The sequence below is a fragment of the Lonchura striata genome, chromosome 3 (assembly GCF_050655825.1).
Source record: "Lonchura striata isolate lonStrDom1 chromosome 3, ASM5065582v1, whole genome shotgun sequence".
Taxonomy (NCBI): Eukaryota; Metazoa; Chordata; class Aves; order Passeriformes; family Estrildidae; genus Lonchura; species Lonchura striata.
This window is the reverse complement of record NC_140705.1, coordinates 77,283,926-77,299,211: the sequence shown is the minus strand read 5'-3', so window position 1 is coordinate 77,299,211 and position 15,286 is coordinate 77,283,926. Positions and strand designations below refer to the sequence as shown.

Sequence of the window (15,286 nt, the reverse complement as noted above, 5' to 3'; positions counted from 1 at the left end):
CAGATTTGAACTGGCCCTTTTACTGTCTACCAGCAATGACTTCTGAGCTTCTCTGTGGATTTATCTTGCTGAGAAAGAAAAGCTGCTATTGGTGGGTGGAGGCTCATGACCCATATGTTGTGTGCACACACATAGGTACACATACATCCACCTCTCCCCAAAAACTCTCCTTTTCCCTAATCCAGATGAATTGTGAGAACAGTCAGATATCAGAATTGACAGAGCCCACAGGTAGCAGGCAGAGGGGAGAGAGTGGGGATGCAGGAGAGGCATTTTACAGAGACTTTTATTAATAGTGAACTAAAGTCATCAAAGCTATCCCCATGGTCCTGACTGAAAGCTCTAATCTACTGCTAGTGTGGCTTTCTCTCAGCATGGGCTGCTTCTACTCTTGAGATGAAACATGTGACCTGAAGCTGACTGTGTTGCATTTTGACAAGCCATTTAAATAAAATTAATCTATTTGCTAATCCTTTACAGGGAGGGAGTATAAATTAGAGGGACTAAAAGCATATGATGAAGAGAAAAGGAACCTAGCTTTCTAATGTACAGTGACCTTCAGGATTCAACATAAACCTTTACCATTCACAAATGAACATTTAATCTCATTCTGGAGATATGGCTGGAAGCAGTAAAAAAATCTGTCCACTTTTTTTACATGTCCAAATGCAGACCAAGCACTTTTGAAAGTCACAACCTGTGATCTGGACTTAAAATATGTCCCTTAATATATTAATTTGTCGAATGTGTCTGTATGATGCAATCACTCTCTAATCATCTCCTCCCTTTCAGAGCAATGTAAATACTCCAAGCAGCTATATGCCTCAACTAGAGGCAATATGGTTTAATTCTCTCACTTCACAGGATATCTACCCACCAAAAAATATTGAAGAAACACCATCAAATTTGGGTGTCATAGAGTACCAGGAAAAAGTCAAAATAAACCCTGAAAAATATACAGTAGCTCTCCTGTATTTCAAACTGATAGAAATTACTTCTTCTAGAGAAAGATAGTGACTGAGAATTTTTTTTAAATTTCTTGATAACCAGGTCAAACACTTTACACCCTGTGTCATGAAACCTCAAAACCTCATCTGTGGAGTTACCTGGGATGGAATGTCTCTGGGCTTTTATGTTTTACTTGTGCTTTCAAGTTCCATAAATCAGTCTCGTTTAATTCAGTGCCCTACCCAGCCCCTTTTGCCTCCTAACACTTTGACAACTGCTTTTGGTGACTTGTTTTTTTCTTATTGCTAAGTCTGGTTTCTCTTTCCTTTTGCTCTGACAGACCTTCCTCTTACTCTCAAAGTTTTAATTATTTATCAGGATTCTTTATCCTCTTCTGGCACCTGGACTGTGTCTCACTTGTTCTTGCTCACTCCCACTTCAAAGACTTCTTTGTTTCCAAGCCTCTCCTGCTGCACCTGGCTTTTTGTTGTATTAGACAGTTCTGACTCAGAAAGCCTCAGCATCCTGTGAAGGACCATCTTATCTCCCGGTAACGATGTTCTACAGCCCTAGAACTGTACAGAGTTACCTTGGAATCCAAAACTCTGGGGAGAACAAACAGTCACTCAGAGCTCTGTTCTTATGACAGTCTGTCCTGGGAGCAGAGAGGTTGCAGGTTTGCCTTTCCATGAGACTCCTGTGTGACAAGATCCAATATTTCTCCACCCATCTGTGGCCTGGGGACAGCATGGAGCCCCAGAACCTGAGCTGTAAGAACAGACTAACTTTTCTGGCACTGCTGTTCCATCAGACTTCAATGGTTTCCCAGGCTTTTCTACATCTAGCTTAAGAGAAATGGACTCTGAGCCAGAAATGGAAGGGGACCCTTGACTTAGTGTCAATAGTTCTTGAAACTGAGAGCCACAGCATTCCTTCTCATTTATACAAGGACCAAGTAAAAAAAAAGCTAAGAGAGTTTTATACACGAATAAAGGAAAAGTAAAACAAGTGAAAATCTCTGTTATATCCAGCATTAGCATACTAAAGTCACCGGCATGAACCCAGCATGTGGAGCTTGCTTGTTCATTAGCTGGATTGCTCTGTTTTGATGGTGCACTGGTTTAGCAGTGATGTAACACCTTCACAGTCAAACACTGTGAGCCGCCTGGTTTGAAAGACTGTAAGCATTTCCTTCAGGTGGCCAGGCAAGCAAAGTGAAATGAAAGCTGCTGGTGGGTGACAGGAATAAAAATACAGGATAAGAGAGTGTGATATTTCTCAGAGCCACACTGGGAACGCTGCAGGAATCCTAAAGAACACATCCAAGCTGAAAGGAGAGAGGAAGAATTTTTGGCGGGAGGTGATGCAAACAATTACTGTGCAAACACTAAGAGAAGACCTGCTTCTTGTTCTCTGGGGTTTTTTTAATGGCTCAGGGAATAGATTTGGCAGTTCTGTTTTCTAGTTTTTAACGCTCTGTCTCTGTAACACCACCAGAAAACTTGATGGAAAATACCACTTAAGAATTGAGCTACTGGTCCCTCATTCAGAAATGTGATGTTTGTCCAGCTGTTCTCTCAATTCATCTTTGCCAGTGAAGTTTAATTTCAACTGCATGTGTGTCTTTATAATTTCTGAAGCAGGAAATATTAATCACCAAATCTGATTGGTCTCATTGCTGCTTACCCCCAGGGCAGCTTGTTTAGCTTATGAAAACCAGTGTCAGTTGACATTGTCGTCCACATGGCTTGATAACTAAGAGCTGAAGATTGGCTATTTCCATTTTAACTAGACAATAAATACTGAGAAGCTGATAAACGCTGAGGTAGGGCAGATTTCAGCAGGGAGGTTTTATGAAATGAAGTTTCTCATTGGCCTCATACCCACCTATCACTATTTCCTATCACTGGAAAGGAGCTGCCTATGCTTATCCTTTTAATGTTTTTATTAAGAGATGTCAGCAAAAGATCAGAGAAGACTGTGCAGCCAACTGAAAAAATTAAGAGGGAAAAGGCTTATTGTTATATAAATGTCCTTTCCTCCCACTTTTGCAGAGCTGCTTGCTCTTGATCCTTTCAAAGCAGTCTCCCTTCAAGAAAAGAAGATGCTATTAGCTGGAATCATACAAAGAAGAAATTACAGCAGTTAGTGTTTTATGTTAATATTTTAATCCATTAATGCTATTATTACTTATCTACCACAAACTGAATGCTAGAGGCTTTTCAGATAGCAAACTCCGTGTCCTGGTGTATAGTGTACAGGTGATATATGCAAGAGGATGAGTGAGTTGGCATCTAATTAGGTGCTGGCATGTACCTGAGGAGATGGGCACTGGGCTCCTAGATCTGCAGAACGGGGGTAAGCCAGACTAAACAAGAGTTTTAAAGTTGTTTCACCCTCAGCTTTGAGGTATGAGGCCTGATCTCGGTGCATTACTTTTCCTGCTGGTAAAAGGAAAGCTACTGTGCTTTGTCCCTGTGTGTTTAGATTTCAGAAAGTGTCACAAAACATAACTTACTGTGTAGATAAGGACTACTTAGCATACTGGGACATGCTCTCATTAAAGGCCTTCGTGCACTGCTACAGCATGAGACCTCAATAAATGCATTTCTTTCTCTACCAGAACACCTTTTCATTTTCTGTACTTGGTTCCACAAACGAGGACTGAAATTTCATGTGTATTTTTAATGAGTTTTCTCCATATCCCCTTTTAATTTTTTTATTTTTTTAATTTGAAGGATGAATACTTTAAATTAAACAGAAATGGAAAGTAGACAAGTATAGTAGGGGCAAGGCTTACAATGCTTAGGATAAAGTTTATTGTAATTTCTTCCATTTTTCCCCTTGTGTGCTTCCTTGGAGAGAAGTTTGAATGGAAAACTAGGCAGAGTTGATTCTTAATTTCTCTGGTTACCACTGTAGAGGAAAATTCATTACACCTAATTGGCTAAGTAGGTAATACCTTCTGCTCTCAATAGATAGAATTTTCTAAACTGATGCACTCACCTCCCCTCTAACAAAATCTCTGAAAACTGGAGATATATGGTTGACCTGGTCCAGCAGGTCTTCTCCATTTTGTATGGGAGGACTGAGGTTAAGCTCCTCCAAAGGGTTCCTGCGCACACTTTCACGCTTCAGAGAGACCCCCTTCAACAGAAGCAGCAGATTAAAATCAGGGCAGAAAGGGAGAAGTAGCTGTGCTTCTTCTGAGCCTTCCCACCTGCTCCAGGCATTGCACATGCCAAAACAGAGGTGACACAAGAGCAGCAGGAGTGGACTCCTCTTTGCTTTTTAGGAGGATCAGGGCTGGTCCTGATGATCTGGAAAGAGGTTTTCCAAGTGCGCTGGGGCATCCTGTGGCTTCATAGACAGCAAAATGCTAAATAGGGAGGTCTTCAATTTTGAGTTTCATACAGTCCTTTCTGAAGCTGAATCCCTTGTGCTATAAACTCTGACATAAAAGACCCTGAGACCCAAGGTCCTCTGTAAGGACAACTGTGGGCAGCCGTCTCTCACTCCACTCCCTTGGGATTAGTTGCTGGCATATTGGGGAACACAGGTTGGGTGGCCACTGGCACTGACCACACCACCTCTATACAGATCTAGGAGATACAGATATATAAACATAGAGCCTGTGCTTAAACTGAACAACTCTGAAGTACTTTGGGTATGTGGTGCAATTCAGGGTTTGGTTTAGCTCAAACAAAAAAACAAACAAACATGCTTGGTTTGGAACAACTGCCTATGGCTGAACCACATTATAGTTTTGGCCTAGTATCTCTGACTGCAATCTAATATTCCTTTATACACAGGGTGACACCTGTGTGTACACACAGGCAAATGCAGAGAAGCCTCTGGAGAAGGTGAGCAGTCAAGTGGGGAATTCTGCATATTGGGAGCCCACATAGAGCCCAGTTAATGAATAAATAAAGGCATGCTGGCTTCTGACTGTGCCAATTTCTTAACCTTTGGGATCATTAACAATTTCTCTCTTCCACTGGAAAAAAAAAACAACAAAACAAAAAACAGCAGTTCCTGTATTTTTTTGAGACACAAGCAAAGCATTTGGCACCACAAATAAGCTCATAATTTGTCAGGCAAAATGCCCAGAAAAGTGAAAGCAGATTTCTCCCTCCAAGTTCCTGAATATCTTAGTGATCCTTTACTTGGTTTTCAAGCGCTGTTTCCTTTTTGTTTAATCACAGGTTTGGGTCAAGACACTCTTCAAAATATCATGCCCCTGTCCATGTGCATTTTCATAACCTTTAGTATGTTTAGTATGTTAGGACAGTTTCCTACTTTGCCAGCAAAAACAGACACCACACAGAAATGCCTACACATGTCCAGAGCAGCTGCTGAGTAGCTCTCATTTTTAATTTACCTACCATCCATCCATGTGTTTTTTTCCCTTATGTGCATCCACAGAGTTGACATAACAAGTATTCAAGAAGCTGTATTTGCTGCGAAACTGAGCAAAGGGAATTAGTTACAGTATGTGAACAATAACTTTATAAAGAGCTGTGGCTGATAAAGGCCACAGCTAGGCACAATGTTCAAGCCTCTTGAGAATGAAGTAATGCTGTTTCTTTCCCAAGAGACTTCTAGCCAAGGAGCCCAGTGGATTCTCAAAAGGGCTGAGGAAGCAGGTGGCACCCTGGGATAGGGTCTGCCTGCCTCAGGTTCCTTGTTGGAAATAAGCCTTTGGGTGCTCTCTTGGAACTGATCTGAGAGGATTATTGTGAATCCCCAACCTCTCTGAAGGACCAGCCTTCGCTGTCACACATAACCATCCAGATCAAAATGATACTTCAGCACACTGGCTTTCCAAGGGCTTGCTTACGTTATCTAGGGAGGCGGTTCAGGAAAGACAGTATCAGAGCATGGGGCTTTGCTGCCTTGCTGTGTGGCTGCTGCTGCTTCAGAGAAAAGTGATAGTTGTGTTTGCATCAAGTCACAGTAAGAAATTTCTGGCTGAGTATGGGGATAAAAAGAGAAATGTGAGAGTAGTTCAACAGTGAAGCAAGTGCCCACCAAGGCTGTGCACTTTCTGTTCTGGGACAGCCAAAATTCAACTGGACAGGTCTCAGCAACCTGCTTTAAACTTACCCATGCTTCAGTGGAGTTTGGACTGGAGACCTCCAAGCCCCATACAACCTAAACTGTGCCATGATTCTATAAGAGAGGACAAGATGAGCCTCTCCTTTACACTCCTCTACCCTCCTATATCCTCTCCCCTCCTTCCCTCTCCCTGTGCATCTTTTGGATTAGTGTTTGAATACTTTTCTGCTATAAAGGAAAGTTTTGAAGGTAAGTCATCACATCCACACCTGATTTAGAGGAGAAATACACATCCCAGTGGCAATTTTATACTAAATTTTCAATAATAAATTACTTACTAAAGACCATACAGTACATTGACAGCAGAGTATGACTCTGACCTGGTAGTCTGAGCACTAATAGTTTGTGAATCCTTCTGTTTCTCGGAGGAAAGAAGGACATTTCTCAGGGCAGCCTCTGTGAGGAGCCTGCCACCATGGTGAAATGGCAGTTGTGATTATTCTGTGTAAACCACCTGAAAAGGGGCAAAAAATTAACCTTTAAAGTAACCCCTACTAATCACATTAAAGGGAAAAGAATGGGATAGTTAATTTTGTTTGATAGACATTAGGGAAATAATGGACTCCAGTCTTTTCCATTAATAAAAACTTTATTTAAATTTCCTTACATAAAAGTTTTAATGTTTAATTTACACCTATTTATTGGATTCCAGATGAACTCATCTTTGTTATCAGCTTTTGCATTTGCTTTTGGGATTCTCTTTTCCCTTCCCTTCCCTTCCCTTCCCTTCCCTTCCCTTCCCTTCCCTTCCCTTCCCTTCCCCTTCCCCTTCCCCTTCCCCTTCCCCTTCCCCTTCCCCTTCCCCTTCCCCTTCCCCTTCCCCTTCCCTTCCCTTCCCTTCCCTTCCCTTCCCTTCCCTTCCCTTCCCTTCCCTTCCCTTCCCTTCCCTTCCCTTCCCTTCCCCTTCCCCTTCCCCTTCCCCTTCCCCTTCCCCTTCCCCTTCCCCTTCCCCTTCCCCTTCCCCTTCCCTTCCCTTCCCTTCCCTTCCCTTCCCTTCCCTTCCTTTCCCTTCCCTTCCCTTCCCTTCCCTTCCCTTCCCTTCCCTTCCCTTCCCTTCCCTTCCCTTCCCTTCCCTTCCCTTCCCTTCCCTTCCCTTCCCTTCCCTTCCCTTCCCTTCCCTTCCCTTCCCTTCCCTTCCCTTCCCTTCCCTTCCCTTCCCTTCCCTTCCCTTCCCTTCCCTTCCCTTCCCTTCCCTTCCCTTCCCTTCCCTTCCCTTCCCTTCCCTTCCCTTCCCTTCCCTTCCCTTCTTTTTTTCTTTTCTTCCTTTTATTTTTCTTCTTTTTCTCATCTTGCCAGTAACTTCTAGGGAAGTTTTCATGCTGTAGGACATTGCTGCAGTCAGGATAGCTGTAAGAGTGAGATGCTGGCTGAGTTGCGAGCAGACACGGAGATGTTTCCACTTTGTGAGCCCCCCAAGCTGCTTGCACACCCCACTCGATGCTGATCGGTAGCTAGCAGCACATAATTAATTCATTAATTAATTGTGCCATAATGAGATGCATGGATGAGGTGGCTGCTGCAGGGGTGCTTTAGGGAGCAAATACAAAGCCAAGCCCTGCTGCCATGCAGGCACAACCTCCAGAATGGGGCACTCGCCCTGCACCCTTCCCCAAAAAGATTTTCTTGAAATGAAGGATAAGTGCCTCATAATGGGACACTGGGGGTAGAGAGAGGGAGGGTGGAATGGGGATTTTTTTTTTTTTTGATCAGTGTTAATTTTATTGCAGAAGAATTTTTAAGTGTCTTCTTGCCGCTCTGGATTTTCATTTTTCCCCCTTCCTTGAAGATGTGAAATTTTCTGAATTGTGAAAGACACGGGTCCTTACTCAGGTTTTCAGGTCAGCAAGAAATCCATGATCGTCTAAGATGAAATCGCTGTGACTTTTCCCAGGATTAGTTTGTGATATGCCACATTCAGGGAATGCATCGCCTGCACCTTTGAAGCTGAAGGATGAAGTCGAGGGAATAGTTTTGGATTTGCCTGCATGGCAACAGTGGCTTACTCGGCCAAAAGCTTGTCAAAAGGGAAATCACAAATTATTTCTGAAGTTGATTGTATAATTCTGTCAGACAGAAAGGGGAAACTACAGGCCCACTTCTCTTTCACGAGATGTGATTAATTTCCATTGTTTAATCACTGCTGGGATGTGTGTCAGGTGGGGATAGAATGGGACAGGTAGGAGAGAGGACTCAGTAACGGGCAGCCATTTATGATTATCTCTAATCATAAATTTTCCTCACTGGAAGTCACTAAAAGGTCTTGGCTACAGGATAATGTTCATACACCTATTTTCTCCTGCTGTAAACAACAAAACATTTTATGTACAGAGTACAGAATATGGATTGTCATGTCAGGACTCCAGATTACTTCACTCCTTACGGTAAAGTGCTGCAAGTCTGGATTTGAGAGGTAGCTCGTATTGTGCTGCAGGGTCTTGACACAGCAAACAAATCTCTGTAAAAATGGAGACACCTTCCCTGTGACAGGAGTGCCATTGCCTGCACAGCCTGCAAAGCCTGTGTAATCGGTCATGGGGATAAAGGACAGAAATATTTCTAGATGCAGCACTTTCCTGCTGATTTCAGGATTGTCCTACAAAGTAATATGACCAGCCTCACCAATTCAGCCCTTGCATAGTTCCCTTCTTCTTGAGAACTTGCCTTTCTTCAAAAAAGAACAATATCTGTCAAGGACAACTAATCCCTATTGCTTGCTCTCAGGGGGTCCTTTCATGTGGCAAGAAAAGACCACAGCTTAGCTGGGTGAAGTGGACTGATGTTCTAATTTTGTTCTTCTGCTTTCCATTTGCTTTACAATCTATTTAGGATTAGAAAAGTACTTAGGAGATGTAATTCTCCTGAAATGGAGTTTCTATCAAAAAACCCCCAAAAATGTCATGACAAGGAACAATCTTAAAAAGTTTGAAACTTCTTGTTTCAGCAGTCTTTAATGGAATACTACGTAAAAAATAGCCCATGAAATTGCTTTGTTTTGACATTTACCAAATGAAACTTTTGGACCTTTTGTGTCAAAATAGCATTTTTCATTTCAAAAGTAACCTAAATGAGAAGGAAACAAAGTTTAACAAGGGAACTAAATACCTGGAGATTGAAGCATTTTGGGTTGAATATTTTGATCTGAATTACCTCATCAAGAAACTCAAAATAATTTACTGTAATCAGAATGGTATTTTTCTGATTTGTCAATAGAACAAAAATAATAAAACCATCTCTTATACACCTCAACTTTAACCTGAGGATGAAAGAAACATTTTTTGTTTTGCAGCAGCAGCAGAACATGTCAACATAGTAAAAGAGCTACCTAAGATGCTTCTAATTTCTTTGGTGAGTGGGTGCAGGTCAGTTGAAAAAACACAAGGACAGCTTACTCAGCCCCATAGCTTTTGTTGACATGAGAACTATACCTGCAGATTGTAAATGGAACATTAAAAAAGATAGTCTACAACTAAATTTCTGAAACAAGAGGCACTACTTATGGCCACCAAATCTTTTTAGCTCTTGTCTTCTTCCAGCGAAACACAGCCCTAAGAACTTTATTTTTGTTGCTGAAGGCCTGTGTTACTGACCTGGTCGCCTCAGCTTCCTTGGGGCTCTTACCACATGCTCCTCACTGCTGTGGCTGCTGCCCATGTGCAACGAGCCTGGGGGCTAAAAATACCCATTACTAATGCTACAGCATAGCAGCAACATTTTTTTCTCTGTATGAAATCCCTCCATGTGGATTGTGTTACCATCCCACCTCAGCTAGCACATGCCGTCTGGGATTAACTGGCCCATGAAACTCAGTCCTGGCAAGAACCAGTGCAAACCCTATTCTACCCACACTCCAGAGCTGCCCTTGAGGGCATTTGGAAGGCTCAGAAGTGCTCCTCTCAAGTGCTTCTTCTGGAGGTTTGTTCCACACAGTGGTCACCATCTATTTTACTTCCCCTCTTCAGGTATAGTCCAGACTTGGCAAGAGGGGACCATCAGTGTCCCTCTCCTCAGTCCTCATAGCCACTTTCCCTGCAGGCTCCCTGATATTTGAGCTCTGTTGTAGTTCCCCTGCTTAGTGCTGTCACACAAACTTTCGCATGAGGACTTTTCTCCTTCTTTCTTTGGAAGCCTTTCACATCTTTGGAGGAATGGGATGGGGACTTGGTGAGGCAGAAGTGTGGAGATAGAGCAGGGGACGTGTAGGAAACTTAACTCTGTGTAGGTTATCCCATCCAGACACTTTGTCACTCCAGACACTTTGTCACTCCTTACCCTGTAAATCTAGAGTCTTACCAGCATGAGTAGAGGTTCCTTTTATATCTCTGCATGAGGTTAAAATTTGTGATGTCCTTGCCATTGTGTGTGCATGTGTATAAATACGTATAAAAGTAGCCATATAGATGCTTATAAACTAATGAAGTTCAGCAACTCTGTAAAATTAGGAACATACATGTCTCTGTAGTAGCTTGGAAAAAAAAAATGATGCAGGTCTTAGCCCTTTCAGGCGATCCTTTCTTGTTGCAACAATTTCTGTGAACAGGGTGGACGGAGGGACTGGGTGACAAGAAGTTCATGATGAGGTATGGGGCCCTTCATTCTCAGCTCTCTGGTTGAGGTGTGACTCCCTCCAGCAGCATCTGCAGCTTTATTCCATCAATAACAGTTTTTTATTTGTGTTATTTCTTCTGGACAGAGACCTCTCACAAACTGTCAGACCCTTTGTTCTGAGCTGAAGTCCCCTTTAGAAAAAATTTTGTGAACAGAGTATAGGAAAGATGATATTTCTTTCTTTTTTGTAGTTAAGGGCCAAGGTAACCTGGCACCAAGGGCACAGCTTCACTTTCCCTTCCCTGTTCAGTGAGGGCTTTGGGATCCTGGATATATTTGCAGTATGTTTCATGGACACTATCACTGGGTGTATAAAAGAGCAGTTTATTACAGCAAAAGCTCTGCTTATAGCATGGTGCCCGCAGTGAGCTCACAAGGATAGCTGGATTATTAAGGGATGTAAAAAAAGCCTTTTAGAAGTGTCACTCCTACACAGTAGGGTACAGCAGGAGGTGCACAGCAGCGGTCTGTGTGTCTCTCACAGCAGGGACTGTTGGCACAATGGCTTCTGTTTTTGCTGCCTGTTCAGTATTATTTGTTTTATGTTGATACTGTCAATGCACTTAAAGAGATTATATATTTTTCCCATGGCATAAACAAAATGACTTGCATTTTGCAAGGAGAGTAATGGTAATGAGAACTCAGGCTTCAAGGGGAAATGATAGTAAGGTTGACAGCAAGGAGAAATAAATCTTGTACATTCAACTTAGTCTGAGCTGACTGTCATTTCCTTAAATAAATTAATAAAGTCAAGTCCCCCTGTTCTTACCTTATGAGGACGGGGAGAAGAGGGAATGAGCTGTGACCTTGTGGCAGGCAGTGTTTTTAGTAGGTGATCTCGTACCATTAGCTCGAACCAAGCTTCAAGGAAGACATGAATTTGGTGGTCCTCAGGCCGATGTCAAACCTTTGCCCTCCCCCTCCCATCTACTACTCTGCAGCAGTCCAGAGCTAGACATGATTACAGAGGATGATGTAAGGACTCTTCTGAAGCCAGCTGGGCTTAACAGGTCACTTCAGAAACATCTCCAGCCCTTCTCCCCTACCCACTGCCACCCCTCCCATTCCTTGCTGAGGTGTGTAGCCATGAGCAAGACTGAAATGGGGAGGGGGAGTCATGCTATTAATAACTCTGAATCACTGCTCCCTGGAAGATGCTGAGCATTTGTTTATCCTTTGTTCCCAGGGGACAACATACTGTATGTTACAGCCATTTGTTGGTTTGGTTTTCTTCCCCACCCAAATGCAGAACAGTGGCAGCTGAGCCGCTGCATGAGAATAGCATTAAAATATGTAGTGCAACATAAATAAACAGAAATAGACAGCCAGGAAGCTGTGGTAATCACTGCTTTGATGTAGCATGAATTATGATGTGTGTATATATGTGAGCGAGTGCGCGGGGGCGGGGTTTCAGGGTTTCATGTTTCTGGCTGTGCTTGTTTTGACTCAGCTGCGGTTGCTCTGGGAAGAGAGCGAAGCCAGCCTGTCCTTTACCTATCTCCACCTTCGCACTGACAGCTGTGCATGTCCCTTGGCTCAGAGGAAAGGGATCCCATCCTCCACTGCCTGTTCCCTTGGCGTCCCTGCCTCCTCCTCCTCCCTGTCCCCTTTGCCCCAGTAGCAGGGCAGAAGGGGCAATCCTGGCTGTCTCCCAGGTCCGGGTCACTCTTCCTGCAACCTAGAGAGGCTCCTCTTACATCCTGGGCTTCAACATCACCTTCCAGGAGTAGCTGAGTTATGTTTCTACGGTCTACGTGAGGCTGTTTTTTTTTTTTTGTTTATTTATTTATTTATTTTTTTTTTTTACTGATTTCCTGCTGCCGCTGGGATAGTGAAAAAGGCAATGGTTGTGTTAGCACAGACAGATGAAGTTATTAACAACTCGGTGTCATGCTTCCCTCAAGATACCGAAATTAAAAAGGTGGCTGTTGCAGCCTAGTGCTTGAGACAAGTAAGATACACACAGTAGCTGAAAAGAGAGGAAAGCCAGCAGAAAAAAAAAAAAAAAAAAAAAAAAAAAGGTAGCGCGGGTGTTTCCTTTTTGATTATCTCCTATCAGCTTCCCAGGGACTCCTTTAGCTGGCACAGCAAGCTGCTTATTTCGAATTATCTCCCACCCATCCCTGCTATAGCAGCAAGACAGCTTATTAAAACAGCCTAGCTTTCTCTTTGTGCTTTTTGCATTAATTTTTTACCCGGAGCCAATAGCCTCCCTCTGAAAAACTTGTTTGGTCTGAATAGCCACAAATGAGTCTAACAGTGCTTAAGTGCTGCTCGGGTTCAATGAATTCTCTGACCTTATGATAATTTCGGTGGCGCAGGGCACCAATAAATGCCAAAAGCTGTCCGCCAGTCGGTAAGCAGGGATGGGGAGGAGATAATTCGAAATAAGCAATTCCTGTGCTAGCTAAAGGAGTCCCTGAGGAATAAAGATGCACCTTGGTAGAGCTGAGTTAATGCTGTAACTAATCTCTCCCTGACTCAGCAAGGAACTGAGGGATGTGCTTAACTTTATTCACAAACTCTAAGAAGTTGGTGAAACAGATGAGGTCTTGTTGCTGTGTGGCATAGCTGCACACTAATAGATACATTAAAAAATGCTGTCACAGCGCACCTATATTGCCACACATGGTAATTAGTCAAATTGCAAGACAATTATCATTCCAATGCTGAGATTGCTGACTTGCACTTGCTTCACAAATGCTGGAAACACCTTCCTCATTCAGAACTAGCAGGCCTAATTCTGTGTTATGTTGTAGCTCCATTGCCCTCCAGCAACACAAAAGGCCTGAAGAGGCTAGAAATAGCCTCTGGAGAGCAATCTCTGACATAAGATGTTCATTCCAGCCCATCTGTTGGCATGCAACAGCTCCCCAACGCTAGCTCACTCCAACTGTCTCACCAACCTCTGCCTGGGGCCCTTGTTGGGAAGGGGCCATGTGTTTGACACATACAAACAGAGAGCACTGCCTAGCAGTAGCTCAAAAGCAGCTTATGGTCCTAGGGGCTAAATTAAACTCAGTTCAGGAGACAGTAATAATTCATGAAGCGCCCCTTCCCTCACTCCTATCCACCAAATAGCATCTCCTCCTCTTCTGTTCACTAGTTATCCCCCAGGAGATCCTTGCTAGCCCTCGCTCCTGCGGAGGGGTTGAGTGCAGGACTAGGCAAGGAGCCAGTGATGGTATATTTTGGAAATGGTGGTAAGCAGGAGAGGGAAGGGAAAAGCAGGCTGTGTCTTCTTCATTTCAGTGAGCATCTCCATGCACAGAGTGGCAGAATGAGCCCTAGGAAGCCCATGGTGAGCCAGCCCCTGTTTCTGGAGCTAGCACAGAAAAGTGGAATGTCTCTGCCTTCATTCCAGTGTGCCAGCTCACAATGAATGGGCAGAGGGTTTTGGGTAAGAGATGGGACTCCTTGTGTTTTAGAGTCACTAACCACTCCCTGCCTTTTGCTCAGGACAGAAATGCTCTCCTATCTGGTCTTTCAGGCAGCCTGTGACTCTGTCCTCCAGTGGGGATGGAGCTGTTGGTTCTTTCCCACCATGGGACAGTGATGGCCCTGGGTTTTCCATCACTGTCATTGTCACTGAAGTGCAGAGCAGAAGGTTGCCCCACTGTCCACCTGCCAGGCACCAGTAGTTCAGACACTGGGTGCCCACTTCTCCTTCTTCATTTGGATGTTGCTCTCAGCATAAATTCTACTTTTGTTATGCACAACATTTTCAAAACAAGAATTGTATAAACATGAGAAATAGCCACTGCCCCTGACTTTAGATTGCGTTTCACTCGTTATAAAGATTGGACTTGATAAACTAACAGTACAAAATAGCTTCTCCTAAGTCATATCTCTTTTTATATTAGCTTTACAGGCTCAAGCCACCCAAGAAGAACATGAGGGTTTTTAATGCACTTTCTTGATCTGAGGAAAAGATGAACATAACGGGATTTTGTAGTGCAAGAGTTGTTTGACATTGCAAGCCTGATATAATAAATTATTCTGCTCATTTCTGTAAGTATGTAAAGCATATGTAAACCAGCCCAAATGTCAGTATATTCAGACTTTTTAGAGTTGTAAATTTCTTTTGCATTGCAGAAGAAAAATACATTATATTAAATGAAAAATTATTGACACTCCTGTTCTCACTAGCTGAAATTAATGAAAGCTTTATCATTGTCTTAAATGAAGTGAGAATCACACCATTGCAGTCTGTTCAGTGTCATAAAGTTTTCAAGCTGCCAGTTTCCTTTTGGTGTGTTAATGGCTTTTTTTTATGATATTTGATGCAGATGAATTTGTATAGTTATTTATTCTATTTTGCAATTAATTGCAGTCATTGAAATATGTTTTATCTTACACTGGGGTTTTATTTTATATGGTGAGGCCATAATACTTCCATTTTTTGTCGTATTTGAGAGCTTTATATTTGCCCAAAAGATGTAAGTATGGCAGTTAATGACTGGATGCAAATTCAGTGTTCTGCTTTCAGATGGTTTATTACATTCAGTCAGTGTCTTTACTGAGTAGAGGTTTACACTTTAAGGCTTTTTATTTTTAAATTTTAATCTTCTGACATATTATTACTAGGATTTCAGATAAATCCAGTATTTTTATA

At 42.8% G+C, this 15,286-nt stretch overlaps 2 long non-coding RNA genes across 26 annotated transcripts in view; one reads left to right on the top strand and one right to left on the bottom strand.

Annotated features, from left to right (window-relative positions):
• Positions 1-15,286, top strand: part of LOC110477926 (uncharacterized) — a 306,989-nt gene that overhangs the window by 238,107 nt on the left and 53,596 nt on the right. For all 25 annotated transcript variants that reach the window (XR_014954343.1, XR_014954361.1, XR_014954356.1 and 22 more), the window contains one exon: positions 14,535-14,682. This is a non-coding gene — a long non-coding RNA (uncharacterized LOC110477926). The remainder of the gene's footprint in view (positions 1-14,534; positions 14,683-15,286) is intronic.
• LOC146767951 (uncharacterized) lies at positions 7,356-12,272 on the bottom strand. The gene is made up of 2 exons (XR_014954366.1): positions 11,441-12,272; positions 7,356-7,413 (listed from the first exon to the last, which is right to left on the bottom strand). It is a non-coding gene; the product is annotated as an uncharacterized LOC146767951 (long non-coding RNA).